Genomic DNA, 18,343 nt, shown 5'->3' with positions numbered 1-18,343 from the left:
TTATTGCTATTTTAATATTCATAGTTTTTATCTTCTTTTTCTTAAATAAGTCTCTTTAATAGTTCACATAATGATGGTTTGATGATGATGAACTCCTTCAGATTTTTCTTGTCTGGGAAGCTCTTTATCTGGGTGTTGCAGGTTCTGGAGTTTACTGGGTGGTGCAGGCCAAGGTTAGCATCTACTTGTATTCTATCTGCAGCCCTTTGGTGTAAGTTATAAAATGATCTGCAGATCACTGCTGCTAGTGGATCCTGGGGCCACTCAGTGAGAGGTATGGGGGCTGGGCTCAACTGTTGCTTTTTTGAGCAGATTTAGGAAGGTCTGAAGCCTGTGCCTAGCCCAGCCCTTCATATGGAAAAGCCACTGTTACCAGGGTAGGGGGGTTGTTTGGGGGAGCCTGTAAGTTCGATGATGTGGACCTTTAGCTAATCATCAGGGCAGTACTTACCATGTGAGCCAGGTTGATGGAGATTCAGAGATGGTGCCGCCACTCAGTGGCTCTGTGTAAAAGAGGGCTAAACAAAGGTACAATGGCTACTGTCTTGGAGGATGCTTTCCCCCAGCTCTCATCCTGATTCCAGGCACTTCAGTTACTCTGGTATGCCACTGGTGCCCTTTAAGGTACTACCCTGGTGCTGAAGCCTAGAGGGAGTACATATGAGTAAGTCCATGTGCAGGGCCCTCCAAGAGGAGACATCTGAGAATCCTATAGTTTCTTCCACCAACCCAACACCTATTGTTTTTTACAGCCGGAAGTTATAGGGTCTTATCTTCCTGGCACTGGAACCCTGGGCTGAGTGGTCTGATATGGGGCTAGGATCCCTCATTCCCAAGATATCCTTCCATTTTATATCCACCACATGTGGGTTCTGGACCAGCAGTTTTGTGTCTCTGAATCTCTGCCCCTCTGTCCCACCTACCTGTCTAGATGAATATGGTTTCTTTAATTTCTTAGTTATCAGATTTCCATACAGTTCAATTTTCTTATAGTTCTGAGTGATGGTTGCTCTGTATTTTAGTTGTAATTTTGCTGTGTCATATGAGGAGATGAGCTGCATTTACCCATGCCCTCATCTTGACTGGAAGAGGTAGGCTTCACAGGACTTGGTAATTAAAATATAATGCTCAGGCATTTGAATGGATAGCAAACTTCTGAAGAGACAAAACTTAGAATTCCTCCTCTCTTTGTATAGAACACAACTGTCCAATTTGACTATATCTGCTTTTGCTTTGGGTCAGGGAGAAGTTGGGACCAAATTTAAGTTATTTCAGAGCTTTTCTGCTTAATACATTTAGCAGAACATGGTCAACCAGCTGGACTGTCCCAGACAAGTGCATCTCAGGTAGACAATAATGCCCACATGTGATAAATTCCGGAGAGAAGACTGTTTTCAAATATAGCAACTAAAAAAATAAGTATTGGTTTTGTTGCTCATCATATCATCTCCAGGTATCCTAATCAGTAATTTATAGCATTAATGTGGACAGTAAGTAGTTTGCTAATGTGGATTTTTGTAAACATCATAATGGTAGATGGTTGGGGTTAAAGGAATATATATCATTTGTGATGGCATATGTTTAAATGGCCTGGAACACATAGACCCTTTGGAATCTGAAGGAACCTCTTTTCCTCAGAAGGGTCAGTGGGAGAAAATTGGTGTCATCACTAACTCTTCTTTGTTAGCTTCTCAATGCCCCTCTTCTCACTCCCTCTTCCTTCTCCCTCTGGGGCCCTGAATAGAGCTGGGAGCAGACAGGGTGGAGCAAAGGGGGGCATACGTAGAAGTAAAGAAGGAAAAAGGAAGATTTTTGTAGGACAGCATCACTGGAAAAATAAGACAAGATGGAAAAACTGTAAATCTAGAAGAGCACCTCAAGAGCCAGTTTACCTATACCTCTTTAGAGACCTACTATGTGTCCAACATTGTACAATACAGAAGACATATTAAGACCAGCAGGTAGACATTATAGGAAAGTAGATTTCAACTCAAAGAAGACTTTTTTTATGTGTGGAATTGTTCAAAAACAAGAGGAACTGTCCTGTATTATAGTGAGGGCCCCATAACTTAAGTATGAAAACAGAGTTATTTCAGAGAAGACCATTATGTTGGATGCAAGTTAACTAGTTGACCATCTCAAATAGAAGATTCTCTGACCATAGCTTTTGTTTAAAATACAGCTGCTATCAATAACCCTGGCGTTCCGTGGTTAAGAAGTTTTGGTTACAGATAGTACCTTCACCTTTTCTTCTACTCTTCTCCGCCCATGTCATCAACCCAGAACAAAACAAAGGTGGAGTAGGTACAGGATGTTCCAGAGAGGGGAGAAGCTTCCCAGAGGTGAGCGAGCTGAAGTCCTCAAAAGAGGACTGTGAAGAGTCAGAGGACCAAAGAGGAGGAAATGAGGGATCTCTTTTGAGGTCCCCTGAGGTCCCTTGACTCATTGCTTAATCAGTTATGTTGATATATTTGAGAATGCCCTTATATAAAACATATGGAGCTTAACAAGCACTGAATTTGGTTTCTAGAATTTTTGTGTAAACGGGATTATTAAACAATCTTCATAGTAAACTAAATTGCTGCACTCTTGGCTCCAGAAATAATAATAGCAAATATTTATTGAGAACTCACCAAGTACTAGATGCCATTTAAAGTGCTTTACACGGGTTAATGGACATAATCTTTTTTTTTTAAGATTTTATTTATTTATTTATTTATTTTAGAGAGATGGGGAAGGGAGGGAGAAAGAGAAGGATTGAAACATCAATGTGTGTTTGCCTCTAGCATATCCTATACTAGGATATGGCCAGCAACCCAGACATGTGCCCTGACTAGGAATCAAACCGGCAATGCTTTGGTTCGCAGGCCTGCGCTCAATCCACCGAGCTACACTAGCCAGGGCCTGGACATAATCTTTATAACAACCCTATGAGGTCATGCTAAGGACTGAATTGTGTTCCTCCTCCCAAATTCAGGTTTTGAAGGCCTAACCTACAATGTGATAGTATTTGGAAGTAAGGGCTTTGGGAGCTAACTACCTTTAGAGGAGGTTATGTAGGTGAGGCCCTCATGGTGGAATTAGTGCCTTTAGGAAGTGAAAAGACAGGGAGCTCTCTCCCTCCACATATACGCACTGGGGAAAAGTCATGTGAGCACACAAGAAGAAGGTGGCTATCTGCAAGCTAGGAAGAAAGATCTCATTGGAACCTGAATATTCTGGTACCTCGATCTTGAACTTTTGGTCTTCACATCTATGAGAAAATAAATTTCTGTTGGTTATGCCACTCAGTCAGTCCTATTTTGTATGGCAGCCCAAGCTGACTAACGCAGGTCAGTATAGTTATTATTTTCTTTTCAAATGAGGAAACTGAGAGATGGAGATGTTAAATATCCTGTCCCAGACAGCACATTGGTGACTGGAAGAAGTGGGATTCAAATCGAAGCAGGTCGTGTTTGCATCCAGAGCCTTTGCTCTTTACCACAGCAATCTACTGCCAACCTGTAATACCTTGATATGTGTACTTAATTCTGTTACTGTGTTTCCCAAGTCATTTCACAAGCTGGTTTGATCCTTCTTCACAACATTGTAATGTAGATAGAGCAGACCTTACCGTCCTATTTTTCTAGCTGAGAAAATTGACAGATTAGGTGGAATGACCAAGGAGAAAATTTCAAGGACCAAGAGAGCCAAGAATAAATTAAAGGCAACTAGTAATTGTCTGAATTGAGATGGCATGAACATCATGAGATCATGTATATCCAACACCTAGAATGATGCCTGATAAGAAGATACTTAGTAAATTATTGAATGTCAAATGAATGGATCAAAAAATGACTTGAAACCCCAAAGTCAAAGCAGTGCTGAGTGGAAGAATCTTTTATTCCTAGTCACAAGCTTAATTATTAATCAATCTGTTGTTTTATTAATCATTCACTTAACAATTATCTAGAGTTAACAACAGACCAAGTATATAGTTCTATATCTATCCTTTTCCTATTGATGTTCCCAGAGGCAATATACTTTGAAATACCTCGTCACTGAATATAATGGTACTTGAAATACATCTTAAACATGAAAATACATTAGATCTCAGAGAAAAGCTTAGATCCAAGAGAAGAGAAAATTTATGCCATTAACCAAAACATGGTGTAAAAAATCAGTCAACATTTCATTTCTCAAGAAACCCTCTCATCTTTTTTTGTCAAATTAACTCATTTCCTTCAGCTTTATTCACTTTTCCTTCATGAGAATTTGTATCTGTAGTAGTAAATTTTAGGAGTATAGTGAGAAGTAATTCATCAATAATTCATTTGATTTAAAAAATTATATTTTTATTCTAGTCCCATACCTAAATCCTAGGAGGTAACAAATCGTTCCCAGCATCACCGTAGCTTCTCTTCTAAGCATCATTGTTTGAAAACCCCATGATAAGGAGGCACAGCTTCCATGGCCTGATCTGTTTATTTACTTGCATCCAAGCAGGTGAGGTTTTCTGGTACCCTATCACCTGTCTCATCACTTAATTACAAACTGCAATTTTGTGCTCATCTTTTATTTAACCTAATAAAATGATGCTTCCAGATGGACTATTTGTCTTTTTGGATTTATGTAGATATCTTGGAATTGTACCACCCACAGTGTCCCAAATTCTGTCATGCACAGGTGCTCAGTAAATTGAACATCATCTACAGAAAAGTAATTAGTCAGCATCAGACTGCATGGGAATCCCTTTGCAGCATTCTGATTTACCCTTAAATTGCTGTTTTTCTCTTCACATCATGAGCTAGACAAAGCTAGTCTTCAAGTTTGGGTGCTTTTTTCTTCTGCTTCTCTAGGTTTTTTTTAATGGTAATACTTTAGTTTAATGGCCTGGAGAATAAACAGGCACTTTAGAGAGCAACCATATTTTCAAAAATAGATGAAATAAAAACAGAGCAACAAATCACACACAGTTGATTTGTTACTAGATGTCTCAGCCTCTCTGTTTTATTGATTAACCCACGTTGTCCACAGAGAGAAATAGCACTTTTGAGAGGACCTTTGGTGACTATAAAGCCAAATGCCAGGCAAATAAATAGCCAATCTTGCTAAGGAAAGAGCCTGAAAATCTCTGTCTCTACAAAACACTTTTATGCCAGAAAACACATTTCAGAACAAGCATGTGAAGTTTCCCTAACTTGATCAGGCCATCTGGTTAATTAGTAAGTATGTCGAGTTTTAGGAATAATAATAATAATAGCAAACATTTATATAGTATTCTATTCCCTTTCAGGACACTGAGAAACAATCTAAGGGAACCTGGCCAGACAGTGTAAGTGTCGAAACTTAAACTCAAGCAGTTTGTTTCAAGTCTATGCTCTTAACAAATATTCTATGCTGCTCCTCATGGGAAAATTAAGATCTCAGACTGGCATAGGCAGCATTTATTAAAATAATGCAGTTTAGTTTGAACCATATAAAAGTGCTAATATTTGACAGTTTCTGACCTAACAAATCTGTAGTTATACTGTGGAACCTAATAGTAAGTAACAACAGTGATGAAGCATACAGCTATGAGGCCTCTGCTCTGGTCAGGCTCGTGTTCTGGGCACAGCTGGAGTTGGGCTGACCTGATGGCACAGAGAAAATCTGAAGACCTGAGTTCTTGTTCAAACACCCTTGCTCATCTTGATTAGTCAACTCCTCCCAACTTCTGTCTCTTTAACTACAAAATGAGTGAATCTCAGACTTTTTAGAACTAAGTCCACTTAGGGTAAAACATCCCATGTCTCATTTACACCAATAATTCTTGATTTCCAGTACCAAACAAACCTGCTGTTAATGAAGAATGTGACTGTAAAAACAAATCTTGGGTGTGAGGAGAGTTACATTTGCAGATGCTATAGCAATAGGGATATATTTATCCCTACTTAGGGATGGTTTATCTTTAAGTATACACATATCTTAAAGCCTAATATTAGAAAATGTTAGGCCAAAATATAGTTAATGCAAATTGTATATTATTAAGAGTTAATAAGTTTATATATAATAAATAGAAGGGATAATGATAAACCTAAACTAAATTTATAATTAAAAGCAAGAATTGTGGTAAGTGATAACCATGACCAACTCAAAAAAAAATGTGATGTTTTGGATGCACTGTCTTTTTTAAAGCATCTTGTCCTCAAATTTTGGGATTCCCAGCTCTCGGCCTGTGCAGTAGAAGCTGCGTGACGTAGCCAGTGCCAGGTGGCGGCTAGCCTTCCTGGGAGAATACCGAATTTAAGTTCTCAATAAACTCAAGTAACCCCGCTCATTTGGGAACCAAGTTAGTAATCCTTAGTTCACTTGGTAGTTACTGGTCTGCATCTCCTAGTCGCATTTGAAAACGAATACCTATGAGATTGCAAGTGGTTTACCTAAAACCACTAGCACCTAAAAACTAGGTGCCAAAGGAAGTGTTTGCTTCCTGATGCCATCATCTGTCCTAACTGTCCAATTGGCACCTAATTGTGGTGTCATCATCTGTCCTAACTGTCCAATTGCCCACCACTGGTATCAAACTGTTATTTGTGAAAATCCTAGATCACAATAAGAAGTATATTGACTTTAAAACTCAGTACACATATACACAGTCTCCCTTTATATCAGTGCAGTTAAAGCCCTACACCAAAGTGCCAGGACAAGCAGGTGAGTGGGGGATAACACATAAGCCATATTCTGTGCCCCTTGTGGGATGCCTTCTGTGTGTGTGTGACAAATATATTAATGTATATATATAACAGCACACAGGCACATACAATTAAGTTGATTTTGCAACCCTTTTATGGGTTGTGATGTGCAATTTTTAAAAAATTACTGTTCAAACAACAATAAAATAATTTTTTAAAATAAAAATAACTTTTTAAAAAGATTTTATGTATTTATTTTTAGAAACATGGGAAGGGAGAGGAAAAGAAACATCAATGTGTGAGGATACACTTACCACTTGCCTCTTGCATGCCCCCAACTGGGGACCTGGCCTGCAGCCCAGGCATGTACCCTGACCAGAATGAAACCAGCAATCTTTCACTTCACAGGCCAGCACACAGTCCACTGAGCTGCACCAGCCAGGGCTAAAAAACATTACACTTAAAAAATGTTGCCCAGAGTGTAAGACATATCAGGGTGATTATTTTGTAAGTTACATAAATCATAACATATACTTTGTTGTACACCTGAAACTAATGCTGTATGTCAACTGATATTTAAAAATTTTTTCAATTGTTTAGTGTTACTCAGATATAAATTTATTATGACCTCCACAGATAACATAGGAGCGTCTTCTTTTGTTTTAGAGATCTAACGTGAGATTTTTTCCCTCTTTAGAACACATAAGAGCATATTTGGAATCTCCTTTAATGAATAGGTTTGACGCTGTGGGCCATAGAAAAGATGGCGGGAATGAGGGACGGTTAGCCTGAAGGAAAGAAGTGGTGGCCTTGTAGGGAGGAAGACGCCGGGGGTATAAGTAGCAGTGCTCCAGGGTAGGTACCAGGGTAACCAGTTCATGGAGGGACTAGGCATTTGCCTATGACCCCTAGAAATGGATATTCATTCACTCAGCCTACTGAGCATTTATTGAGTACCAGCTTCTGGGCTAGAGACTTCAAATAGAAAAATAATAGCAAATACAGTCAGGTAAACTTTATGCAAAGAAACTGTGCTTTTCCAACGATGTGACAGTTAAGCATGCCTGATGGCTAACACAAATCTATGGGGATACGACACACAGTATTGAGAGATGATGAATTTTTTTAGTTTCATTGAGTGATTTTAGTGACTCATATAACCCCATGGTTTTCAAGGTTGCCATTTGATGTCAGTTTCTAAAAACTTCTAAACATTCACTTCTGAGAAGACAGTGGTTTGGTTATGGAGAAGCAGATGTCCTCAAGATGAGCTTACAAACCCAGCCAGAACTCGCCCCAGGACTGCCTCTCCCCATTCGGCTCTTCACATGAAATGTGAAACTATAAGAGATTCCATCTGAACTTTAAAGAAGCCTTGTAGAATTCTAGCTTTAGACATTTTTTTTTCTGGAAAAAAATTCATTAAGCTTTCCTTTTATTTTAGATTATTCAATTTGTAAGAAAGCACACATGGTAATGAATACATACATCTTCTCAATTTCTCACTAAGTCTGACTAATGAAGTCTTGGTTTTACTGCCTTTGGGCCCTCACCAATCTCTTTTAAACTCTAACTAAAATAAATCAGTTAGAGGCTGTGATCCCCATCATTTCACTATATCAAAAACTCAGCATTAAAGCTTGCTTGGGATGATCTGCGAGTTTATTATTATGTTGAAGTTATAGACATATTGGGGTTCAATAGCGAATGAATATTCTAAGTGTGAGAGCTGTCTTGGTAAGTAAGAAGTTCCCCAGTGTGAGAGACATTTAAGAACAGTCTAAGGTCACCTAGCATCTGGTTGGAGAGAGAGGAGAGATATGTAAAATCACCCTTCAGCTCCCTACCAGCCTAGAGATCGTATTTTTCCATTATACGGTAACTTCACCAGCCTTTAACTAGGTTCTTTTCCAGAAAGAGCTTCCTGTACCTGCCTCTTATAACCACATAACATCAATAATTGTTCTTAAATAATATAGCTCCTTATCAGCAGCACAGAGAAGGATTATCCAGTGTTTTTCCAGCTCACCGATGGTGGTGAACACCAGTTGGGCTGGTTTGGAGAACTTAGTGGGAAATGATGTGATTTATAGTCAATTTTGGCAAGTCTTTCTAAGTGTAAGTTGTCCTCAGACCCCAGGGTTTCAGTGTCCAGCCTCAGGGGATAAGGAAGAGTGATTTCTTTATGGCTAGTTACAAATAACCCCGGGGGTGTTTAAGGTGTTTTTTGTTTGTTTTTTTTCAGAAGGCTTAGGCTGTCCCATGTTATTTGACATATGTTTTTGGAAAACCCTATCTATCTTTGTTGTTGATTCATTAATTGTCACTTAAGTGCCCCATGAAACTTCTGCTTAATTAGGTCTCCTTTTCCTTTTTGGCTTTGAATCCTAATGGGAATTATGCAGTATTAGACTTTATATTTAGAGTCATTTACAGAATCACTTTTAATACTACCCTTTATGGTATTGAGTGAATAAGGATAGGGCAAAACATCAGAATTTTAGCCTTCAAATTTTGCCTGCTAAGCAGTTGATGCACAAGAAAGATATGTTTTACAAACTTACAAACCTCTCTCCTGGGTGGAACTGTTCCTAACCTTAGAATCATCTAAAATAATTTATTCAGAGATATTCATGGTAGAGAATCCTGGAAGCTACATTCTAACAAGTTATAATGATTTTTCCCGCATTATAGAAGGAAAGAACAAAAATGAGGGCAACGATATTCTATCAGCCTACTTCATCATCACTGTGGTTATACAGGCTGTGAAAATCCCATTTAGTTCAACTTTAACATAGTTAAAGTGAAGAAAGTAGATGGGCTCTCAAGAACTCTATCTGTATCTAGGAGGAGGAGTCTGGGATTCAGGCTTAAGCCAAAGGTGTTGCCATTGTAACAAAGGCCATTACCAAGAGTAGAATAGGCATAGCTCCTTGCCCCAGAGCTGTTAGGTGTGCCCAGGAATTGATGCTGAAGTTTCCATAATTCATTAAAACCAGGACATCAGAAATGCTACTCTGGGTTATATCAGTGGTAGCTCCAGCCAAACAAGGATCCAAAACATCCCAAACATTACAGAGTGATGTGCAAATTGCTGGAATAAGAGGTATGTAGAAGGTACTGTGGGAATAACAGAGTGGTCATTAACCCAGTCTGTGAAGTTCAGAAGGGTTCCCAGAGACAGCAGTGTTTGAGTGTGTTTTAGAAGAATGAATGGAGTCAGCAGACACAAAGGATGAAAGAGCTGTCTGTGCAAAGTCACCAAGTTTTCCAGGAAGAAGACAATGAGAAGGGAGGCTGTGAGGACAGCAAGTCTGTGAAAAAGTAGTATGCTTCACTAAGAACATGGACCTTACGCTGCAGTTGATGAGGAATCAGCAAAAGATTTTTTTAAAGATTTTGTTTATTCACTTTTAGGGAGAAGGGAAGGGAGGGAGGAAGAGAGGAGAGAAACATCAATCAGCTGCCTCTCTGCCTCTCACATGCCCCTAACTGGGTACGCGGCCACAACTCAGGCATATGCCCTAATGAGGATTCAAACCAGACACCTTATCATTCATAGGCTGGCACTGAGTCCACTGAGCCATACCGGCCAGGGCTCCGCAAAAGATTTTAAGAAGACAGACCATTTTAAAAAGAGATGCCTGACTGCAAATTGTGGCTGATGCATTGAAGGGAAGGTGAGATTAAAGGAAAGGAACCAGTTTGGAGAGCACCTCATTCATGCCATTGTTGACAAAGAAGGACAAACGGACTAGAGAGACATTTTGGAAATAGAATTGATAGAATTTGATGCCTAATTAGATGTGGAATCAAGGTTCAAGGCTGAAGTATACAGCTTAGATTACTAGGGGAACTGTGATGCTTGATAAAAACCATGATTTTTCCTGAAATTGTAGTGTGACTTCAACTGTAGACTATTTTTATGGCATCTGACATTTGTACTAAATCTTTAACTTTCTGGAGTACTTCCTCTTATTTGGTCTCATATGCTATTTGACAGATGAAAAAACTAAACGTAAGTGATTTGACTAAATTTCTCCAGCTGGATTTGGTTGAGGTAGGACCAAATCTCCTGACTCCCTACTCTTACGTTTTAAATCAAATCCCACATCTGACAGTACTCCACCCCATGTCCCTCGCCATATTTTTAAGATTTTTTTATTGTTCAAGTGCAGTTGTCTGCATTTTCCCATTACCACTTTCCCCCTCCCCATCCACTTCTACCTCCCACCCTTAATCTTTTCCCTCTTTAGCTTTGTCCATGGGTCCTTTACATATGTCCCTCATGACCCTTCCACTTCTTTCCCTTGTCATGTCCTCTCCCACCTCTCCTCTGGTTACTGTCAGTTTGTTCTTAATCTCACTGTCTCTGGTTATATTTTGTTTGCTTTTTTCCTTTGTTGACTATGTTCCAGTTAAAGGTGAGATTATATGGTATTTGTCTTTCACTGCCTGGCTTACTTCACTTAGCATAATGCTTTCCAATTCCATCCACACTGCCTGAAAGGGTAGGAGCTTCTTCTTTTTTTTATCCTGTGTACTATTCCATTGTGTAAAAATGTACGGTATTTTTTGATCCCCTCATTTACCGATAGGCACTTAGGTTGCTTCTAGCACTTGGCTATTGTAAATTGTGCTGCTATGAACATTGGGATTCATAGGTTCTTTTGAATTGGTGTTTCAGGATTCTTAAGGTATAATCCCAGCAGTGGAATTGCTGAGTTAAAAGGCAATTCCATTTTTTAGCTTTTTGAGGAAATTCCATACAGTGACTCTACCAGTCTGCATTCCCACTAACAATGTACTAGAGTTCCCTTTTCTCTACAACCTCCTCAGAATTTATTGTTTGTTGATTTGTATATGATGGCTATTCTGAACCATGTAAAGTGGTATCTCACTGTGGTTTTAATTTGCATCTCTTTGATGGCTAGCGATGCTGAACATCCTTTCATATGTCTCTGGGCCCTTTGTATGTACTCCTTGGAGATATGTCTGTTCAGGTCCTTTGCCCATTTTTTAATGGATTGTTTGTCTACTTGGAGTGGAGTCATATGAGTTCTTTGTATATTTTGGTGATCAAAACCTTGTCTGATGTATTATTGGCAGATATATTTTCTTGTATGGTTGGTTTCCTTTTCATTCTCCTGATGTTTTCTTTAGTGGTGCAGAAACTTTTTATTTTGATGAAGTTCCATTTGTTTATTATTTCCTTTATGTCCCTATGGCTCTAGGGGACATATCAGTGAAAATATTGCTGCAAGGAATATCTGAGACTTTCCTGCCTATGTTCTCCTCTAGGACTTTTATGGTATCATGATTTATATATAAGTCTATTATCCATCTTGAGTTCATTTTTGTGTATGGTGTAAGTTAATGGTTGAGTTTCATTTTTTTGCATGTAGCTGTCCAGATCTTCCAACACCATTTGTTGAAGAGGCTATTTTTACTCCATTTTATACTTCTGTCCCCCTTATTGAATATTAATTGACCACAGAGACATGGGTTTATTTCTGGGCTCTATATCCTGTTCCATTAATCTATGTCTCTGTTCTTATGTCAGTACCAGACTGTTTTGATTACAGTGGCCTTGTAATATAGTTTGGTGGCAGGTATTGTGATCCCTCCTACTTTGCTCTTCTTTCTAAATATTGCTGCAGCTATTCAGGGTCATTTATGGTTCCATATAAATTTTGAAATGTTTGTTCTATATCTGTGAAATATGTCATTGGTATTTTAATAGGGATTGCATTGAAGCTATAAATTGCTTTGGGTAGTATCGGCATTTTAATGATGTTCCTTCTTCTAATCCTTGAATATGGTATATGCTTCCATTTATTTGTGTGTTTCTTAATTTCTTTCTTCAGCGTTATGTAGTTTTCTGAGTACAGGTCTTTCACCTCCTTGGTTAATTTTATTCCTACATACTTTATTTTTCTTATTGCTATACCAAATGAAATTTTTTTCCTAATTTTTGTTTCTGATATTTTGTTTGTGGTGTACAAAAATGGCTTTGATTTCTGAATATTGATTTTGTAGCCTGCTGCTTTGCCAAATTCACTTATTAGCTTGAGTAGTTTTTTGGTGGAGTCTATAGGGTTTTTTGTGTACACTTATGTCATATGCAAACAATGACAGTTTTACTTCCTCCTTTCCAATTTGGATGCCTTTTATTTCTTTTTCTTGTCTGATTGCTGTGTCGAGGACTTCCAACACTATGTTGCTTGAAGTGGTAAAAGTGGACATCCTTGTCTTGTTCCAGATCTTAGTAGGAAAGGTTTTAGTTTTTGCCCTTTGAGTATGATGTCGGCTCTAGGTTTTTCATAATTGCTTTTATTATGTTGAGATATGCTCCCTGTACTCCCACTTTCCTGAGTTTTTTAAAGTATAAATGGGTGCTGCACCTTATCAAATGTTTTTTGTACATTTATTGATATGGTTGTATGATTTTTGTCTTTCCTTTTGTTTACATGATTTATTGATTTGCAAATATTGTACCATCATTGCATCCCTGTGATGAATCCCACTTGATCATGGTGTATGATCTTTTTCATGTACTGCTTGCTGGACATGGTTTGCCAATATTTCGTTGAGGATTTTAGCACCTATGTTCTTCAGCAATATTGGCCTCTAGCGTTCTTTCTGTGTTGTGTCTTTATCTGGTTTGAGGATTAGGATGATGCTGGCTTCATGAAAAGAGTTTGTGATCCTTCCGTCTTCTTATACTTTTTGGAATAGTCTGAGAAGGATAAGGATTAGCTCTTCCTTAAATGTTTTTGCAAAACTCTCTTGTGAAAGCATCCTGTCCAGGGCTTTTATGTGTTAGGAGTTTTTTGATTACTGCTTCAATTTCTTCAGCTGTTATCTGTCTGTTCAGGCTTTCTGCTTCTTCTTTCTTCAGTTTTAGAAGATTATATTTTTCTAGAAATTTGTCCATTTCACCCAGGTTTTCAAATTTCTTGGCATACAGTTCTTCACAGTAATTTCTTACAATTCTTTGTATTTCTGTGGTGTCTGTTATAATCTCTCCTCTTTAATTTCTCATTTTATTTATTTGGATCCTCTCTCTTTTCTTCTTGATGAGTCTGCTTAAAGGCTTATTAACTTTATTTATCTTTTCAAAGAACCAGCTCCTGGATTTATTGATTTTTGAATTGTTCTTTTAGTTTCTATGTCATTTAATTCTTCTCTGATCTTATTTCCTTCCTTCTACCCACTCTTGGCTTTGTTGCTGTTCCTTCCATTCTTGTAGGGGTAGTGGTAGGTTGTTATTTGAAATGTTGCTATCTTTTTTAAGTTGCCTTGTATTGCTATGAACTTCACTTTCTGAACTGCCTTCTCTGTGTCCCATGGGTTTTAAACAGTTGTGTGTTCATTTTCATTTGTTTCCAGAAAGTTTTTTATTTCTTCCTTGATCTTATTATTAACTCATTCATTGTTTAATAGCATGCTATTCAGTTTCCATGAGTTTGAATGCTTTTGATTTTTTTCCTTTCTAGTTTCAAGCCCTTGTGTTCCAAGAAAGTATTTGATCTGATTTCAGTTTTCTCGAATTTGTTGAAGCTTCTTTTGTGTCCTATCATGTGGTCTATCTTTGAAAATGTTTCATGTACATTTGAAAAGAATGTGTATTTTGCTCTTTGGGATGAAAGGTTCTAGATATATCAGTTAAGTTCATTTGCGGTAATGCATCATTCAGTTCCACAATATCCTTGTTGATATTTTGTTTGGAAAATCTATCCATTGTTGACAGTAAGATGTTAAAATGCCCTACTATAATTGTGTTGCTGTCTCTATCTTTCTTGAAGTCCTGAAAATTTTTTCTTATATATTGAGTGCTCCTATGTTGGGTTCATATATGTTTACAATATTTATATCTTCTTGATAGATTCTTCCCTTAAGTATTATGAAGGTCCCTTCTGTGTCTCTTTTTATGGCCTTTGTTTTAAAGTCTATTTTGTCTAGTATAAGTATGGCTCCCCCCTTTCTTCCTGTCCATTTGCTGGAATATTTTTTTGCCAACCCTATACCTTTAGTCTGTGTAGGTCTTTTGTTCCGAGGTGGGTCTCTTATAGGCAGCATATGTACATGTCATGTTTGTTTATCAATTCAGCTACTCTAGGTCTTTTGATTGGAGCATTTAATTCATTTACATATAAGGTTAATATTGGTAGGTAATTATTCATTGCCATTTTATCCCTTTGTACCTATGTTCCTGTCTCTCTCTCACTCTTTTTTTCCCCTCTTCTTAAAGCAGTTCCTTTAGCATATCTTGCAATGTGGAGGTATATTCTTTTAGCCTTCTTTTGTCTGGGAAACTCCTTATTTCACCTTCCATTTTAATTGAGAGTCTTGCTGGGTAGAGTAGTCTTGGCTGTAGGTCTTTGCTGTTTATTATTTGGAATATTTCTTGCTATTCCCTTCTGGCTTGTAGTGTTTCTGTTGAGAAATCAGCTGCTAGCCTTTTGAGGGCTCCCTTATATGTTATTTTCTGTTTCTCCCTTGCTGCCTTTAAGATTCTCTGTTTGTCTTGAATTGTGCTATTTTAATTATGATGTGTTTTAGAGTGGGCCTCTTTGGGTTCCTCTTGATTTGGACCTTCCCTGCTTCCTGGACTTCTGTGACTTTTTTTCTCATCAAATTAGGGAAGTTTCCATCATTACTTTTTCAAACAGGTTTTTCTATCCCTTCTATTTCTTCTTCTTCTGGTATCCCTATTATGTGGGTAGTATTACATTTCATGTTGTCCTGCTGTTCCCTTAACCCCTCTTCATTCTTTTTTAGTCTATTTTTCCTTTTCTTGCTCTTTCTGTGAGTTTTTGTCTACCTTGTCATCCAGATCACTGATTTGATCCTCTCCTTTATCTAGCCTGCTTTGATTCCTTCTACTGTGTTCTTTAATTCAAAAATTATATTCTTCATTTCCTCTTCGCTCTTGTTGGTATTTTCTATGTCCTTTTTCATGCTGATATAGTTTGCAGTAAGTTCCTTGTAGTTTCCCTGTAGTTTTTGGTAATTCTCAGTTAACTCATTGTATATCTGTATAACCATTGTTTTGAACTCAGTAACTGACAGTTGACTTGCCTCTATTTTATTTAGCATTCTTTCTCAGGGTTTTTATTTTCATTTGGTTGGGGGTTGTTTCTTTGTCTTCCCATTATTTGTGTCTTCTTGTTTGCTTCTGCTTTTTAAATTGATCTGTTTTGACTCCCTGACTCTGTGCTGTAAACTTCTATGGTAGGAGACCTGTGAGATTCAGTGGTACAGTTTCCTTGATCTGAACTTGATGCTTTTGGGATGCCCTTTATGCCATTTATGTTGGCTCTCTGGATGTAATCGGGTGTTGCTTGTTGTTGGGTTGTTCTTTGCTGGGTTCTTCCCTCCATTTGATTGACTGAGGGTAACTCCACCCACCATGTCTTGTGTGCTGTTGTGCAGGTGCTGGCAGAACAAAACCACAAAGCCCAGGAAACATACCCACACCAAGAAAAATAACTCCCCCGACCCCACAATTCTACTATCAATAGCAATTGAACCAGTATTAATAAGGGTGTAAATAGATTAAGACTATTATAAGAAAAAAGAGCTTATAGGAGATGACCTGCTGAAAGAAAAATGATTTTGAGAGGGTAGAGGGAGGAGCATTAATAAGAATTGATAGTTGGAGCAATGTGAAGAAAGTAAAATTTACATTATGAATATAAAAGGGAGTGAAAAAGGTAGAATGGAGTATGAGAAGGGAAGCATATAGTATTAGGTTTAAACAGAAATTATAATTTCAGGAACTTCCGGCAAAGATGGAGGCACAGGTAGACACACTGTTCCTCCTCACACAACCAGAAAAAGGACAACAAATTTAAAAACAAAAAACAACCAGAACTGCTAGAAAATCAAACTTTATGGAAGTCCAACAACCAAGGAGTTAAAGAAGAAATATTCTTTCAGTCCAGTAAAAATCACAGAGAGAGGCAGCCAGGTGGAGAGGACTTGCAGCAAGGCAGCTGCCGGAGGACCAGGTTGGACAAGAGGGCGACTAACAGATGGGGCCAGGTGGTGGCTTACAAACTGGGTGGGCCCACATTTGCATGCAGATAAGCTGGGAGGAACAACTGGGCAGTGAGACAGATCATGCAACCCAGGGCTCCAGTGTGGGGAAATAAAGCCTTAAAAACCTCTGACTGAAAACACCTGTGGGGGCAGCAGCAAGAGAAACTCCCAGCCTCACAGGAGAGGTCACTGGAGAGACCCATAGGATTCCAGAACACACACAAACCCACCCACTCAGGAATCAGCACCAGAAGGGCCAAATTTAATTGTGGGTGGTGGGGGAAATTACTAAAGATTGGCAGAGAGTGGAGCAAGTGCAACTGTTCCCTCTCTGACCCTCCCCCCCACATACAGTATCATAAAGCAGCAATGTGCATTGCCCCACCAGAGTGAACACATATGGCTCTGCCCCTCACTACACAACAGGCATGCCGAGACAAAAAAATTGCCCAAATGAAAGAACAGACCAAAGCTCCAGGAAAAATACAACTAAGTGATGAAAAGATAGTCAAACTATCAGATGCACAGTTTCAAAACAATGGTTATCAGGATATTCCAGGAACTCACTGTGTACTTCAACAGCAAAAAAAACCAAAAAACAAAAAACAAAAAACCCAGGCTGCAATGAAGGCTGCATTATGTGAAATAAAGAAAAATCTACAGGGAACCAACAGTGATGGGAAGAAAACCAGGACTCAAATCAATGATTTGGAGCAGAAGGAAAAAAGAAACATTCAACCAGGACAGAATGAAGAAACAAAAATTCAAAAAAAATGAGAAGAGGCTTAGGAACCTCCAGGACACCTTTAAACATTCCAACATCCAAATCATAGGGGTGCCAGAAAGAAAATAGGAAGACCAAGAAATTGTAAACTTATTTGAAAAAGTAATGAAGGACAACTTCCCCAATCTGGCAAAGGAAATACACTTCCCGGAAGTCTAGGAAGCCCAGAGAGTTCCAAAGAAGTTGGGCACAAGGAAGCACACACCAAGGCGTATCTTAATTATGTTACCCAAGATTAAAGATAAGGAGAGAATCTTAAAAGCAGCAAGAGAAAAGGAGACAGTTATCTACAAAGGAGTTCCCATTAGACTATCAGCTGATTTCTCAAAAGAAATGTTGCAGGCAAGAAGGGGCTGGAAAAAAGTATTCGAAGTCATGAAAGGCAAGAACCTACATCCAAGACTACTCTACCCAGCAAAGCTATCATTTATAATAGAAGGGCAAATAAAGTGCTTCCCAGATAATGCCAGGTTAAAGGAGTTCATCATTACCAAGCTTTTATTATATGAAATGTTAATGGAACTTATCTAAGAAAAAGAAGATAAAAATTATGAACAGTAAAATGACAACAAACTCACATCTATTACAATGGAACCTAAAAAAACAACTAAAAAGAAACTAAGTAAACAACTAGAACAGGAACAGAATCACAGAAATGGAGATCACATGGAGGGTTATTAGTGGGGGAGTTGAAGGGGAAGAGAGGAGGAAAAGGTATAGAGAATAATTAGCAGAAATGGTAGGTAGAAAATAGATAAGGGGAGGTTAAGAATAGCATAGGAAATGTAAAAGCCAAAAAACTTATATGTATGACCCATGGACATGAACTAAAGCAGGGAAATGTGGGTGGGAGGGTTGT

At 38.3% G+C, this 18,343-nt stretch overlaps 1 protein-coding gene across 15 annotated transcripts in view; it reads left to right on the top strand.

The window, feature by feature from the left end:
- DLG2 (discs large MAGUK scaffold protein 2) overlaps nt 1-18,343 on the top strand; it is a 1,926,133-nt gene that overhangs the window by 1,667,375 nt on the left and 240,415 nt on the right. Inside the window, exon 1 of one of the 15 annotated variants that reach the window (XM_053670851.1) lies at nt 5,294-5,314. The exons of the other annotated variants lie outside the window; for them this stretch is intronic. The gene's annotated coding sequence lies outside the window, so the exon portion shown is untranslated. Of the gene's footprint in view, nt 1-5,293; nt 5,315-18,343 lie in introns of those variants that run through there. 15 annotated transcript variants of the gene reach the window in all.

This window comes from Artibeus jamaicensis, unplaced genomic scaffold (assembly GCF_021234435.1).
Source record: "Artibeus jamaicensis isolate MK-2021 breed Jamaican fruit bat unplaced genomic scaffold, CSHL_Jam_final contig_64, whole genome shotgun sequence".
NCBI lineage: Eukaryota > Metazoa > Chordata > Mammalia > Chiroptera > Phyllostomidae > Artibeus > Artibeus jamaicensis.
This window is presented reverse-complemented; position numbering and strand designations above follow the sequence as displayed.